This window comes from Tachypleus tridentatus, chromosome 9, assembly GCF_004210375.1.
Source record: "Tachypleus tridentatus isolate NWPU-2018 chromosome 9, ASM421037v1, whole genome shotgun sequence".
Taxonomy (NCBI): domain Eukaryota; kingdom Metazoa; phylum Arthropoda; class Merostomata; order Xiphosura; family Limulidae; genus Tachypleus; species Tachypleus tridentatus.
Genome location: NC_134833.1, coordinates 93,173,882 through 93,190,884, shown reverse-complemented (window position 1 = coordinate 93,190,884; position 17,003 = coordinate 93,173,882). Strand labels below are relative to the sequence as shown.

At 35.0% G+C, this 17,003-nt stretch overlaps 1 protein-coding gene across 4 annotated transcripts in view; it reads right to left on the bottom strand.

Annotated features, from left to right (window-relative positions):
• The window catches only part of LOC143225769 (xylosyl- and glucuronyltransferase LARGE2s-like), a 116,516-nt gene extending 99,820 nt beyond the window's left edge, over positions 1-16,696 (bottom strand). The window contains exons 1-2 of one of the 4 annotated variants that reach the window (XM_076455745.1): positions 15,949-16,259; positions 9,971-10,032 (exon numbers count right to left, since the gene is read on the bottom strand). The gene's annotated coding sequence lies outside the window, so the exon portion shown is untranslated. Of the gene's footprint in view, positions 1-9,970; positions 10,033-15,948 lie in introns of all 4 variants that reach the window. The other 3 variants (XM_076455744.1, XM_076455748.1, XM_076455747.1) reach the window with 3 other exon arrangements.
• Between the last annotated feature and the right edge of the window lie 307 nt (positions 16,697-17,003).

The window sequence follows — 17,003 nt, the reverse complement described above, 5'->3', positions numbered from 1 at the left end:
CTATTTATTAGGACTTCATTTGACATAATTTAATAGTAGTAGAGTTTAATCTAGACATCTTAGATTTTGTTATAATAATAAATGTTCACATAATTATGTGACCATTATGAGAGCTGGAAGGCCAATGTTTGGAGTCTTGTTTTACTTACCTGTCATTTGATTCTGTAAGCTTTTTACTTTTATTTTCATGACGTTTTCTCTAATTGGAACACCTACTGTTTTAAACTAGTTGCATACGGAGAAGGTTAGTTTAAGAAATGAGACATTGTGATGTTCATAAACCACCAAATCTTTTTATGATACTTCTTACCTCAAATGAAACGCCTGATATCTCTTCTATTGCGTGGGTCCTATCTCTCTTAAATACCTCTCTTATCAACTAACATCTTTCCATTTCTCATAATTTAATCTTTAACCTAGTTTTATTTTTATATAGTTTTTATTTTTGTCTTTACTGTTTGAAATATTAATTGAAAATATCACCCAAGTTATGGAGATTCTTTTGTGGTAATTTCTTGCCTTTAGCGTTAAAATTATCATAATAGTTACTTATATGTGTATAACTTAAGGCGCATTTTTGTCTGACTTCAGAATAATCTTATTCTGATGCCTTATTTATAAAGATAATTTTTCTAAGCATAGTTGCATTATTTAAAGGAATATCTAAATGTTTATAAAGTTTTACGAAATGACGTATAAAGGCAATGTAAATTTTCCGGATATTTTGTAAAGTCCAAAATACTGCAACTTCACTACACAATCTTGTAAATATTAATTTGTTTAATTTGTTTGTTAGTAAGCACAAAGTTGGATTATCTGTTCTCTGCCAACCAAAAGTATCGAAATCCAATTTCTATCATTGTAAGTCTGTCGACATACAATGTCACTGTGCCACTGAGGGCTAATTAAGAAAGAATTAGAATATTGTAACTTAGTAGTTACGAGGAATTAAAATCGTGGTTAGTCTACATAAATCATGGTTCTGTAACACACAAATATAAATTTTCCCTTTTCACAATGCTCCACATGCTTGAATTTCCATTAAAACTTTATATAGTTAAAATATTTAATATTAAAACATAGAGTTTACGTTAAAGTATCATTTATCATATGCTTGAAGTAATTGCATGCTTTATAATAGTTTTAGAAAATCAAAAGACAGTTGGATATTTTGTTTTTATTTTACCAATATAACAGTGACATCTATTATAGAATTTAAAGAAATACCTATTGATTTTGAATCGAAATGTTTTACTAGTGTGGCTAATTGTTTCAATTTCACTGGGTAATTATCATTCGAATTGAAATGACTAATCGTTTCACTGCTATTGGATAACCAACATTGAAACAAATGTGGCTGTTTGTTTCATAACCATTGAATAACTGGCATAAAATAGGATACAATTCATGGTTTTCAGAATAATAACACAAACCATAAATATGGTGAACATCCTGTTTAAAAAGTAGTAGTTGTTGTTTTTTTTTGTTTAGTAAAACATGTTCTCATCTCCATAATGTAAGGTCGCACCATATGTATTACAGTTTTTGTACTTGTCAAGTATTTACGTCTTTAGAAGTAACTCGCAAACTCAGGGTTGGATGTAAAACCTTCATAAAATGGTGTCGAAACTAATAAATATGGGAAATTATGAAAGAGGGGCTTCACTTAAATTGAAAACCTGAAGATTTCAAATATAACTCTAGTTCCTGACTCTTTCCATTACTTTTCCTGTCACTCCCATTGGCAAATTATCGATAAGAAATCCAAATAACCGATACTTTCTACCATGATCCAGAACTCTATTTGAGAGCTAACTTGGAACCAGAATATTGACATGATTCCCTAAATCAAATTATATCAAGTGCTGTTCAGTAATGGTCTAGAGAGAGAAGAATGGTAATGCTTCAGTCATGCATGCATCGTAATTAGACCAAACTCATGTTATTTAACTATACGAATTGTAGCCAGTTTCACTTTAGTTTATCATATAATTTAATTACGGTGATTACTTTAGTTTCTTACGTTAATTAACTATACGAATTTCAATCACTTCCATTTTCATTTCTCGCATTAATTAAATACGTATATTAAAGTCACTTTCATTTTACTTTCTCACGTTAATTAAGAATTATATCAAGTGCTGTTCAGCGATGGTCTAGAGAAGAATGGAGTGCTTCAGTCATGCATGCATCGTAGTTAGACCAAACTCATATTGATAATTGCGGTTATATTAGTTTTTCCTTATTTTAATCTTCTTGTTTGTTTGTTTCTTCTGTAAATATAGATCTAACCTATATAAAAGTAATTGTGTGTCACGTCACATAACGCTTGATTTCTAGAAATAGGAGTCATGAAAGCCAAAATGCATTTATCCAGAGAAGATAATTCAATTACTGTCTGCTTATTACGATTGTGATGACGGAGATGCAAGGATGAAGGGTATCGAGCATTTCCGTAGATCCTGGGGGGAATGGGTGGGATACATCACCCTCTTCATTTTAGGTGGGGGTATGGTGCATACATATCCCCCCTTACAGTTTGGTCTGTTGAATTGTTTTATTGCATCACAGACCTACAAATTGTGTGTTTGTTCTCTTGATTCTCGTGTTCTTACCAATCAAATTACATAAGTAGGCCTAGATGTAGGCTTTTTCAGTAGCCGAAATGTACATCTATGATATAGGCGTGCTTCTAAGCTTTTCGATCTAAGCGATAGTTCGTAAGTATCAGTCAGTAGGCCTAAGTATACATGCAAGACTTGCAAGCACTGTCACAGAATCTACCTACGTCTTGTACGTAGTGTAAGATTAAGTAAAATTTTCATCACAACAGATTGAACAAAGAATGAAATTCGAAAATATTACTCTCAAACCTAAACTCCTGTGATCTAGATCTGACAGGCCATTTGTAGCTTGTAGCTGCATCAATCTTATGCGTATATTGTGCGGTTTTCCTACGCCATTTGTTCTTATGTATGTCTCGCCGGTTTTATTGTCGAACACCTTACTCTCCTTAGCTGCTGAAGCGCTGACCATAGTGTGCGTTCAGTGTACAGTTAACGACAGGTTCTGGCTGCTCGGATGCAGATGCGCCCTACATCACCCCCTCCTCTCCCTTTAGCCTGAGCCTCAATTTTACAACAGGGCTCATTAGACCTGTGTTTGTGGCCCTCATTAATCCATGAAATTTCAGATTATCACCACCCTCTAATAAAGTGTTGGTGCTTTATGGTAAAAGAACAATATATTCTCTTATCATAGATAGTAGAAATATTGTATTTTCTTGTATAATTAGAAGACAAAAGGAGCGATTTCAACGGCCTGAAGCCTCTTCTCGAATTGTATTGCTAGTTTTTGTTTAGGTGATTTTATTTAATAGACATGCTTATAGACATTATATCACAACGTGTTTGCCTTTTGATGAGCTTTAACAGGTATATAATATATTTGTGATTGTTTAAGTATTTTTCAAGAAACTTGCAATTAATTGTGTTGTAACTAGCACACATTATTGTCCCAGCGATGCCCAGGCAGTCAGACAAAGGAAAGACAGTTTTAGGATTGTTGATAGTTCAGCTATCAGCTAATGGATGCTAATATCAGCGGCAGTATCTGGCATGATTGAAGCATCTACAATGACAGTTGAGCAATTGCGGGTATTGCGAACAGAGGAAAATTACAAGATATTTGATGAAGCTGAGAAAAAGGTAACTTCCCTAGATCTGGTGCTTATTGAACTACCATGCATTCGCAGACCCCCCAGAAGGATCACAGGTGATAGCTCAGCACACCATTCTGCAACAGCTAGAGATTATTACAGAAGCCAATATTTTGAATTTGTGGACACAGTCATAGATCATCTGACCACTAGATTCAATGCAGACAACAATGACTTGAGGCAATATCTGGCACTTGATCACATCTGGCAAGATTGACAACTCGGTTATAAACTTCTATCCAGAAATCTCTGCACAACGGCTCGAGTTTCAGTTGCCCATGTTCAAAGGAACAATAAAAGCAGTATCTCTGAAAGGTGCGAAGGATACTTACTGTAAAATGCATAAAACAAGCCAGCAGATGTTTAGTGAAGTGTTTCTTCCCATGAAAATTTTGCTTGTATGTCCAGTATCCAGCTGCGAATGTGAACGCAGCTTTTTCTGCATTAAGACGGTTGAAGACGTGGTTAAGGTCAACTATGTCTCAGTGCCGCCTCAACCATGTGGCAGTTTGTCACACTCACAAAGATGAAGTCGACAAGATAAATATAGAAGAGCTTTTGAAAGAATTCATAAACAGATCATCACAAAGGAGGTCTACGTTTGGGAGCATGTAGACTAGAGGACTAAATGAATCTTACTTCAATGAAAAGTATGAATAATTATGTGCTACATTGTATTGATGTGTAATTTTCAAGAGTTCGCAAAGACATTTTAATTATTTTTATCAAACAATATGAACAGTTTTTCAGTAGATATAAACTTATCAAGGGTAATTACTAATGCTATTTATATTTGAAAACGTAATTCATGCAATAAAAGTTATTAGTAACCTTGTCAAGTATTATGGCCATCTTTTATACTGTGCAGTGTGCAGGAATAAATTCATGTGGCAGTTAATTTGTGATACATTTGTCTTTATTCTATTAACATTTTGAAAACTATTCACAACATCTCACTTATACAAACCTACATGGAAACCTTGAAGTATCGTGGCAACAAGTTTACTCTGTGACTGCATGTTTACAGCTTTCAGGTTCACGTAATCAGAGATTCCCAATTTGCAAATTGAACAATCCACATAAGTGGTTGCAAAAATCATCCCCCCATCGGATGTAAAAAATCTACGCCCCTGGTGTCGAGAATCCTTATAAGTGTAGTGTGTATTGGTATAATAAGCCGAAAGTTGTGTAGGATCATCTAGCCTAGAGCCAAGTACGTAAAATTTATCACGAAAGTAAAACTTTTTTTTTTAAAAGAAAAACGAACCTCTTTAACCAGCAGAAATTCTGAATTAAGAAAACGACAAATATTGTTCTGGTTTTTGTCTATACATTTCATTTTATGGTTCAGTACATAGACTAACAACAATACTAGATTATATTTTTGTTGCTAAGCGACATTATATTAAATCCATTGTTGGAACGTAGCGTCACCAAAAGGCTTTGTTTGTTTGTTTTGAATTTCGCGCATAGCTACTCGAGGGCTATCTGCGCTTACCAAAAGGCACTGGCGATTTTATAAATCAGAAGTTGTTAAGCTAATTGATTTTCACCAGTAATTATTCTATGAATACCTCATGAATTATTAGTTTTGACTGGCTTACAAAAACTTGCCGATACCTGACTGCCTCGACTGCACTTTTCTGCCTCTTTGTTGGTTAAGTTTGGTTTCGCAAAATTTATTTATTTCAATTAGTTAATAGTTATGAGGTTAAGGTACGGGTAGTACTTGTCCAATCATTTTTGCGGGTTACACGCTAGTACACATATAATTATTTAATAGTGCAACTTCAGGTTTGTTTGTTATCAGTTCACTAGAAATTCATATGGTACAAAGGTATGCCTTTCTTTAATATGCAACAGAAAGGTCTTTTAAAACTAGAAAATTTGGAGATATTCAAACAGCTATACCATAAATGTTTTGTAAGAAAAGAATACTTTGCAGTTAGACCTCAAGATCACTAGTGTTTTTTGTGTGTTTTTTTTTACAAACTAATGAGTAATAACATGTAATATGTTTAATTATAAATATACACTCTCGTTATCAGTAATTCCTCGTTTCCTTTCAACGACTTCACTTTCAATAAATGTGAAAAGATTCATTTATTCGAGGTGGTAATAAGAAAGTTTCATAATACTTAAAATTGTAAGAAGACTATTTGCCTCTATTAAATTTTCTGTTATAAAGTACAGTGTGTTCGGAAAGTCACTGTGCAGTTTTGTATGTTAATAAATATATAAGTGTAGAATCTTTAAAGTTTCTCACTTGCTACGCCAACTAATTAGGATATACCTGAATGCATTAGTGTTAATTGTGCTGACTAGTAGAAATGAAATGATCGATAGATATGGAAGCCGTATGGATATCTTAATGTTACTTGCGATAAATATGTTAAACATATGCTACTTTAATTAATTAACAATGTTAGATACATTGAAAATTAGTGTTAATTGATATGATATTTAGACATGTGGATGCGAGTAATGTAGATAATTTCTCCTTATAGCCATAATGTTTAAGGTACTTGATAACTTATTTGCTGAATTAAAACTACTCTCACAAACGTTACCTTATATTGTTACCGTCGTATATGGACTTAAGACGAACCTGGAATTACTAAATTAGACAAACCTTGAGAGGTATTATCGGGACTACGACCGAAAGTGTCTTTGAAAACTAGATTACCCAAGTGATGAATCAATGAATTATGGCAGAGAATTTCCTATTTATCGATTTATGTCATGAACGTGTACACCATTTGAAATAATTTTATGTCTAGTATATAAAGTCAGCTTACTTTTCAGTCAAGTATGTAAATTTCTTGGTAAGTAAAACGTTGCGCGCGCCAGCCTCTAATCCGTCCATTATGATCGATAACGGTGATCCGTAAGTTTACAACATAAGTCAATATTAGTTTTTATGAATTTAACAAAACTACAAGTTTAATTGGTTTAAGCCTGTACGTAGGTTCCTATTAGCGTATACAATAATTGGCCAAATATAACGTGATTGGACTTGACGAGAAGTGACTCATAGTTTCCAAGAGCGATATGTATCACGCCTGTACTGATTTCTTAAAAGTTTGACAGGTAAGTGCTGTTATACACTCTGTCGAAATTCACTTCTAATGGAGATCCGTAGGTAAATATTTTACAAGATACACACATACACATGTATATTCATCTTTTATTCTTTCTCCCTAATATATACAGATACAAATGGTTGAATACGTTACATTAAACCGATTTTAAAGATATAAATCAGTAAGTTGCGTAACAAGTACAGCTGATATAAAAACGCCGTGTATTAGAACTACGTTTTGTCGTCACACTGAAAATTGATAACGTTAGTGAAGAGTATGTTACTAACTTTATAGGCAAAATATTCATACACTCGTATCATAAGAGTGTGTTCATATTAGTGATTTAAAATTGCCAAGACGATGGTATTCCTTGTATTTGATGATGTTGGGAAGAAAAAGAACGGAATACCAAGATCATTCAGAGAGACGCCTGCAACAAGTCATACGCCCCAGCTGTGATAAGGAAAGCGTGGTGTCTTATAACAGGTGAGAATCCACAAATACAAGAGTCGGTGGCAAAAGCTTTCCATAAAGAAAAACTATCTTCGTCTGTAACAGTGATCCAAATTCCAAAAGCTGTTTCTACAACACATCTGAGAAGGGAGACCAACTGTAATAACATTGTGTGACCAGCGAAACGGCAGTATATGGTGACACTAGAGGTAGCAGATGTGTACAAGTTTCCTATCATTTCCTACCAACAATGGGTAAAAATGATTTATAAAAGTGACACATGTTAAGTCGTGAAACCTTTTATAAGGGATTCGTGATCGTCACTGGTTACGTCAGAGACAAGTTAAGAGTCACAAGAATTAATATAAAAGTTAAGACGAAATTGCTTACTGAATAAAGTGGAGAATAAAACATGTTTTCTTACTATACCATATAAATAGACATTGGTCAAATCGCTGGACATGACGCTTATGGAAATCTATGTGATCAAACTGTTGGAACAAACACTTGAAAACCGCCACTAGGTTAATCATGGAAAGCATGAAGAGAAGAATGGTGTGCTTTGACACAACAGCCTGATGAGGGAGACTCTTACAATGGATGGTATGCTGCAGGGCTATTTTCAAGACACATGGTTGTCGGATAGAACATGATCGGTCATGACGACATAAACTATAACGACATGATGAGGTTCCAAATCGTTTTAATGTAACATACTCGACCTATTTAGTACCTTCTCACACTGTATAAATAATAGTATAAAATATACAAGTTTATTTATATATACATGCAATTGAAGATTTAACCACTAGTGATGTTTTTTACTAAAATTGTTGCATAAGATATAAATAATAAATGGAGTTGAGAACGAATACTTGTATTCTTTAAAATGTTGATTCGTTTAAGAACTGTATATTGCAAGAACTTAACCAATACTAAGTCTTATTTTAACTTTGTTGCAAGCGAGAATTCAACCAATGATAAGCCTTATGTCAAATTTATTGTAAAGCCACGAGAGTTAAACAACAAAATAACTATATACTCGGTGTGGTATGTGACCATTCATGTTTATATTGTTTATAAACAACTCAACTTACTTCCTAAGCATAGTTTCAACCTTTATAAGTTGTAATACCATTGATAGTTTTCACTATATATTTATAACTTTTTTTTGATTTAAGAACTAATTTATTTGTGTTTAGAAGTAGTAAGTTTAACAGAAGGTGAGTTATGCTCAGCCGTACTTGTCACTAATCACACGTTCAGCTTCCATTATACCATTACTTCGATAATGAAAAAAATAATTGTTTATCTTCATGTTTTTTTTTGCTTAACTTTCGATACATTAAATTTAATATACCGAGGACACGAGCATACATGTGGTTTTGGAAAAAAGAGGCGTGACTTTAGTCTATACACGAAAGCTCGTTCTTGACTAATGCCTTTTCCGTCGAATTTCTACAATATATAATACAACTACCTCGATTAATTTCCATCGAAATTATCAAGGAGCTGTTCTTATGCTTTTTGTCGTCCTATTCGTGTAAAACACAAAATAAGCATATTGCATGAGCTCGAGCAATTAGATGACGTCATTAACGCACGCAAGAAAACGTCGACTAAAACTAATAAAGTTGAAACTAATATTTTTTCTCTATAAATAACACAGTAGCCTAAACAGTATAGGATTATACAGTTGTAACCTTAGAAAATCTTTCGTCTCGTTATATCCGCTATATTATACTTATGCCCTGAAAATATAATAAGATGAAACATCGTTTTACAGTTGAATGTAAATATCTTTATTTTTAATTTATTTGAAAGGTACGTATAGAAAGTATGAAATAAAAGCAACTTACTACAGCGGATGCTATTTTATAAAACACGCTGCACATAAGATAAAAACAAATAAACTAAGAAATGTGTCTGCAGCATTAACGCTCATAGAAAAATCCTGTGGAAATACATCGCCTATCAGGCTTAACCTCTATTCACAAGTCTCAAACTTGGAATAGAATTAATCTCAGAACAAACAATATTAGGAAAAGATGTGGATGCTTGAGCTCGCAACGTCATTCACGTAAAACTATAATCTTGAGTCTACGACCAGATGTAGGAAGGTCATTGCTCCTAATAAAAGAAAAGAAAGAGGAATAAAAGATAAAAGAGGTCACCACAAAAGGACAGTGAGGATTGATGAGTAATATTTATCCTCTGAAGTTGCAATGTCAATCCTCAAAAAAGTTTTGTTTGTTTTTTTAATTTTACGCAAAACTACACGAGAGCTATCTCGGCCAGCCGTCCTAATTTAGCAGTGTACGACTAGAGTGAAGGCAGCTAGTCACCATCACCCACCTCCAACGCTGGGACTATTCTTTTATCAACGAATAATGGGAGTGACTATCACATTAAAACGCTTCCACGGCTGAAAGGACGAGTATGTTTGGTGTGATGGGGATTCGAAGCCGCGACCTTCAGATTACGAGTCGAGCGCTTTAACCACCACGCCAGTCCCCTCATAACAGAAAAATATCTGTAGGAATAGCACAATGAAATATATTACTACTAGTGAAATAATATTTTTGAAAAAAAGCTCATTATTCGAAGTTCAAAGAAATAGTAATCTAAACAACAACCTGGATTTATCGTCTTAAGTGTGTTGAAATAAGAAACGTTTTTTGTTTAAAATTAAGCACAAAACTCAGCAATGAGCTACCTGTGTTCTGCCCACCACGAGTATCAAACTCAGGTTTCTAGCGTTGTAATGCTGAGGGAGGGCTGAAATAAATAAATAAAAAATTAATAAAATAAAATAAAACGTTGAGTTGAAATTTAATTGTTTATTTTCTGAACAGATGATAAACCAGTTTTAACAATATGAAAAATAAGAGGTGGAAAATAATTAATAACTCTGTTGTATATATTTTAATAAATTACATAGCAGACGATGAAAAAACTACCAATTAATTTATACGTATATTAACAACACAGATAGAGGAATATCAAAATATTACCAATCAAAAAATATTTCAAAGAGACGTATTAGTCGAGGAAAAACACATTTGAGCATGAAAGCCTAGAAGAGTTAAAAATGTATCGTTTTTGTCATTAAACATTTTAAACTTACATCGATTCGTATTACAGGCTGCGAGAAACTGACCTCAATTTTTGTTTTTGTTGTATCGTGTCTTTAATACACACAGAAGAACGATCTGTGGCGAGCAAGGCATGTCAGACAACACTGACGCTGCTTCGTCATTTCTTGGACAACACATCTTTAATAACATCGCTCAACGGATCAGAGTTAAAATTTATCGTCAAATCTCGCAACTTTTAGGAAGGCTTATCGTTATTATTTAGTTCCGTCAAGTCTCTCCTGGATGGATAAGATTTCGTCACAATGAATCGTAGTTAGTTTTGGTTTGTTTTGAATTTCGCGTAAAGCCACACGATGTCTATCTGCGCTAGCTCTCCTTAATTTAGCAGTGTAAGACTAGAGGGAAGGCAGCTAGTCATCACCCCACCGCCAACTCTTGGGCTACTCTTTTACCAACGAATAGTGGGATTGATCGTCACATTATAATGCCCCCACGGCTAAAAGAGCGAGCATGTTTGGTGTGACGGGGATTTGAAGCCGTGACCATCGGGTTACGTGCCGAGCGCCTTAACCACCTGGCCATGCCGGGCCTCATAGTTAGTAGTTACAGTTAAGTCTCGCAACTAGGAAAGCTTATCTTTATTATTTAGTTCCGCTAAGTCTCTCCTGGATGGATAAGATCTTGTCAAAACGGATAATTTCTTGTAAAAACACAGAACATGCTTCAAACGTTTTGCTTTAAAAACAAACACGTATTTCTCTTGCAGTTTAAAGTTTTAAAAATGCTTACCAAGAGGATGGATTTTTTCATTTTCTAATTTCTTCTAAGGTCTTAGATTACTCAGGTTTTTAGTTTTGTTTTTCGCAAATAAAAAGAAAATCCAACGACTGATTTCGACTTATCCAATATTGTTTTATATCTGCTTTATTGCACGAAACCGAAATTCTAGTAAAGTCCAAGAGTGAAAAAAATAACGTGAAACGTTCAACTCACAATGACACAACGTAGTTTACGAAATATAAAAACAAACTTTTAGCTCTGGCGGAAAAACCAACACAGGAAGATGAAGAAGTGAATACAGCAGTTAAAAATAAAAATGATCTTTCAGAAAATAATGATTTAAATAGTGTATAGCGGTTTTCCATATAAACTCAACTACAATTAATCTTTTACAATCTGGTGTTTCGTTTTCAACTAAACATCCCTGAGAAAAGAACAACAATACTAAACTTTCAGAATATGGTGAAATACTTGCATTTGATGGATTGGTGTTTTATGGCGCAAAGCAACCAGACTATCTGGGCCATACTTGCATTAGACATCCATCCCGTATTAAACTTTTAAATACTTTACTACAGAGCCCGGCATGGTCAGGTGGTTAAGGCACTCGACTCGTAATCTGCGGGTTCGCGTCCCGGTCGCACCAAACATGCTCGCCACTTCAGCAGTGGGGGCGTTATAATGTAACTGTCAATCCCACTATTCGTTGGTAAAAAAGTAGCCCAAGAAGTGGCGGTGGGTGGTGATGACTAGCTGCCTTCCCTCTAGTCTTACACTGCTAAATTAAGGACGGCTAGCGCAAGTAGCCCTCGTGTAACTTTGCGTGAAATTCAAAAACAAACCTTACGACTGTTCACGTAGAGCTATCCCAGCGTTACACCTTTTACATCAGAGCACTAAACTTTAGCCTTTTCATCACGCCGCAACAAAATGAAACATTTACATAAATGAATGCCATAATTAAACCTTTACATAACTCGGTATCATAAAGTTAAGCCTCAAAATCGCGCGAAATCATAATTAAGTCTTCGTAAACCCAGTACCAGAGTTAACTTTCTTCTAGACGTGAAGTCTAATATTCTTTTTATACAAAAAGTTATGACAGATGTTTCATACTTTAACAAGGAACATGAAAAACTCATTGTTCATCACTCTGTTTGAGCACCAAACTCTTCATCATTGTTCATCACTCTTTCAAGCACCAAACTTGGGTTTATTGTAAAAATGTTACTTATAGAGGAGTAACGTTGACCAAAACATTTATGTTTTAAAAAAGACAACATTTTATGTATGTGGATTTTACCAGTGGCGTAGATCCCGGGGGGTATGGAGGGTATACATTCCCCTCTCCATTTTAGGTGCATAAAATCATCCCCCCCTACAATTTGGTCTGTTGAATTATTTTATTGCATCACAGGCCTATAAATTGTGTATTTGTTCTTGTGATTCTCGTGTTCTTACCAATCGAATTACATAATTAGGCCTAGATGTAGGCTTTTTCAGTCGCCGAAATGTACATCTATAATATAGGCGTGCTTCTAAGTTTTTGATCTAAGTTATAGTTCGTAACTTCGTGTCAGTCAGTAGGCCTAAGTATACATCCAAGTATCGTGGCAACAAGATTACTCTGTGACTGCATGTTTACAGCTTTCAGGTTCATGTAATCAGAGATTACCAATTTGCAAATTGAACAGTCCACATAACTGGTTGCAAAAATCATCCCACCCCCCATCGGGTGTAAAAAATCTACGCCCCTGGATATAACAACTTATCTTTCTTACCGAACGTCGATTCTATAGAGAACTAAATTAAATAATTTTTCCTAAAGTAATTGCAGCCTATTTTATTCCATATAGCGTGTATAAGAGAAAACCAAGTTATAGTTTTTCACTACAATAATATGCCATAAATGTATCAAATTGATGTTTTACAGTATATGGTGTCAAATGCTTATGTTTCACATGGTTTCTGTAAGGATAAATAAGATCACAGTTTATTATATATTCCACATAGTGTCTATAAGGGGGAATATACGAGGGTTGTTCAAAAAATACGCGGACTGACGTCATAAAACAAAATGTACTTTATTTAGAAGTTACAGGTCTGGAACCCCTTCAAAGTACTCTCCTCTCCAACGCACACACTTATCCCAACGTTGTTTCCACTTGTTGAAACAGTCCTGGTACGCTTCTTTTGTAATGTCTTCCAGCTTCTTCGTCGCATTTGCCTTAATCTCGGGAATCGTCTCAAATCTTCTTCCTTTCAAGGGTCTTTTGAGTTTGGGGAACAAGAAAAAATCGCAAGGAGCAAGGTCAGGTGAGTAGGGGGGTGGGAAAGAACAGTGATCGAGTGTTTGGCCAAAAACTCACGAGTTCTGAAGCACAAATTTCGCAGCAACGCGGTGCATCTTCAATTTTTCGGTCAAAATCTCGTAACAAGATCCAACTGATATCCCACACTCTTCAGCAAGCTCACTGACAGTCAGACGTCGATTTTCCCGCACCAGAGTGTTGATTTTGCCGACGTGTGGGTCGTCAGTTGACGTGGAAGGACGTCCAGGACGCTCATCATCTTCAATGGACTGTCGACCATCCTTAAAACGTTCATGCCACTTGAAACATGCCGTACGCTTCATAGCAACATCACCGTAAGCCGTATTAAGCATAGCAAAAGTTTCAGTCGCAGATGTTCCAAGTTTAACACAAAATTTCACAGCAAGTCGTTGCTCCTTCAGGTCATTCATTCTGAAATCCGCCAAACGAAAAAATCGCACTTCACTTAAAACCGCGTAGCTAATACACAAATGAAGATATCTGCAATCGGGAAATGGCGTCGTAATCAGCTGATCTGTGCGAACCTAGAGACACCAAGCGGATTCCCCTGGAACCAACTGGAGCCGCTCAAATCAAACAGTCCGCGTATTTTTTGAACAGACCTCGTATTCATAGTTTTCAATACAACAATATACCATAGAGATGTCAAGTGTTTATGTTCCACATAGTGTCTGTAAAGGGGAATATATTCATAGTTTTCGATACAACAATATACCATAGAGATGTCAAGTGTTTATGTTCCACATAGTGTCTGTAAAGGGGAATATATTCATAGTTTTCGATACAACAATATACCATAGAGATGTCAAGTTTTTATGTTCCACATAGTGTCTGTAAAGGGGAATATATTCATAGTTTTCGATACAACAATATACCATAGAGACGTCAAGTGTTTATGTTCCACATAGTGTCTGTGTAGGGGAATATATTCATTGTTTTCAATATAACAATATACCATAAAAATATTAAGTACTTATATTCCCCCTAGTCTCTAAGGAAACACCAAGACAATTTTCAAAACAACAGTACCATAAAACTATCAGTAGCTTATAATCTACATATTGTCTATAAGAAAGTACAAGTCACAAGATAACAACGTCTATAAGAAAACAACTGCAGACCGGCTTCAAGATACGTCTTCCTTATTCTACTTTTCAGTCCAACTTTTGAGAACACTACCTATCTTCAATTTTCAACACAGTCTGTGAAATAGTATCCTTCTTTATTTTACATTCCAGTTTTTGACTCATTCTACTCTTCCAGAGTGTTTAATCTGATTTTAGAAAATGACACTTTTTTTTACCTTTCTGCGGTCGAGATTTTAAGCACAACTCACTTTTTTTTTTTGCCAAGATGATTTTGGGAAAAGTAATCCTTCAGTTTTCTAATTTGTTTTTGGTGAATACCGTTTTTCTTCATGGTTTAATAAAGCCATTTTTGAAGTATTCAAGCTCTTGCTTACACAGTGTATTCCTCGACTTACTATATGAATATAATTCATCTTAAGAATAAACGCTTTTTGTCGTTTTTCTCGGCAAAAATGTCACTCGATATTAAAGCCAAAATTTACAAACAGAATAATAATCTAATAAACCAAGTACGAAATTGTTGAAACTGGTTTTACTTTTCGTTTTTGATTTATTATAATTTATCAAAATTAATCTTATGACTTTTTACACCACTGTCTGTTTGTAAATATTGGAAAGCAACAGATTACTATATTCTTCCCACGCACTAGGTGCTTTTATAGTCTTAAAATCTACTCATTAATCGAAGAAAACTCGTGATTTAATGTTGATCTAAGTTGTTTTCTGTGTGCCTAGATACATTCTTTATACTTTTGAAATGAATAAAAGCCCTATAATCCGAACGCTTTCGAAAAGTCTACCTCATAAAGCGCTCCAGCTATAGGTTTTTTTTATTCGTTTCTATCGAGACTTCTTGAACTTACATGTTTTACTTCATACTTTTAATGTTGCGCATGGTTTGTTTTGAATTTCGCGCAAAGCTATACCAGGACTATCTGCGCTAGCCGTCCCTAATTTTGCAGTGTAGGATTAGAGGGAAGGCAGCTACTCTTTTACGAACGAATAGTGGGATTGATCGTAACATTATAACGCTCCCACGGCTGAAAGGACGAGCATATTTGGAGTTAGGGGATACGAGCCGAGTGCCTTTACCACCTGGCTATGCAAGGCCATTTTTATGTGTGTGTGGGTTTTTATTATAGCAAAGCCACATCAAGCTATCTACGAAGCTCACCAAGGGGAATCGAACCCCTAATTTTAGCGTTGTAAATCCGCAGACTTACCGCTGTACTTGAGGGGGGCGTTGGACATGGAAAACGTGTAGAAGATGTGAATATGGTTCCTGTAACATGGTAAGACTTTAGAGCTAAAAGTTCCACATGATTTGAAACGTAAAATATATGACCTTAATCGTTTCTAATTATATTTGATTTGAAGTATGAAGTTAGTACTCACCTTTTATATGTCCACTGCTTCTGCCTGAAGTGTAGTGTTTAGAAGCCTTCCCTTCTTTCCTTCCTAGCGGAATCGGGAAGTCACATCGAAATCTTTAGTCTAATACACCCTTGTCGACTCTGCAGCAGTCTCAAATCTCGAGCTTATACTCAATGTATACATGTGCGCACGCCGGCACTTGGCGCTCGATTGCTACGATACGCTATAGTAGCGTGGCACAGCCTTCCGCCGATCAACATATACACAGTAAACCCGGGCGCAACTACTTCAGTATATGGGGTTTATAACCCCTTAATATTAGAAACTAAAACATATTTCAGCAAACCTCTGTGTTGAGAAGTAAAAAGGAATAAAACTCATGTATGAGGAATTAAATAGATGGAACATGAAACTTTATAAACCACAGCACATATTAAACAAGGGACCATTTCTGAAAATCACAGTAAGGCCCAAAACGTAGATTTCGATATAAAAGGTCAGAAGTATTCAAAACAATAACACTATGATAGTGCTAAATATCCCTAATTTTCAACTAATAGACTAGCGAGAAGGATGTTAGCCAGCAGCACCTACCGCCAACTCTTTGGCTACTCTTTCCGACCGAATACGGATATTTTACCATTACTATTATAGCACACTCAGGACTCCAAAGTAAGGCACACCTTTTTGCAGCAATGAATGACGAACCGCAAATTCTCGGATTCATCCTGTAGGCACGTTAACCAACTGGTCACTCCCGTTACTAAATCTAAGTAAAAAAGAATATTATAAATAAAATGTTATTTTTAGGGTTAAGATCAACTTTGTTTATAACAATACGCAATACAAATCCTGGACAACTAATTAAACTCTTTTTAGTTGGTTTAAAATCAGAAAATAATACAGATATAAAAAAACAGAATTATTTTTGTTTGGTATAACAACACATTTATCATAATAATTCAAATGACATCTACTTTCATTTCTTTATAGGGTCATCAGATGTAAATTGTAGTCTAAGCTTCTCTTGTACTCATCACATCTTTCATCGTTAAGTATAAATTGCAGTCTGAGCT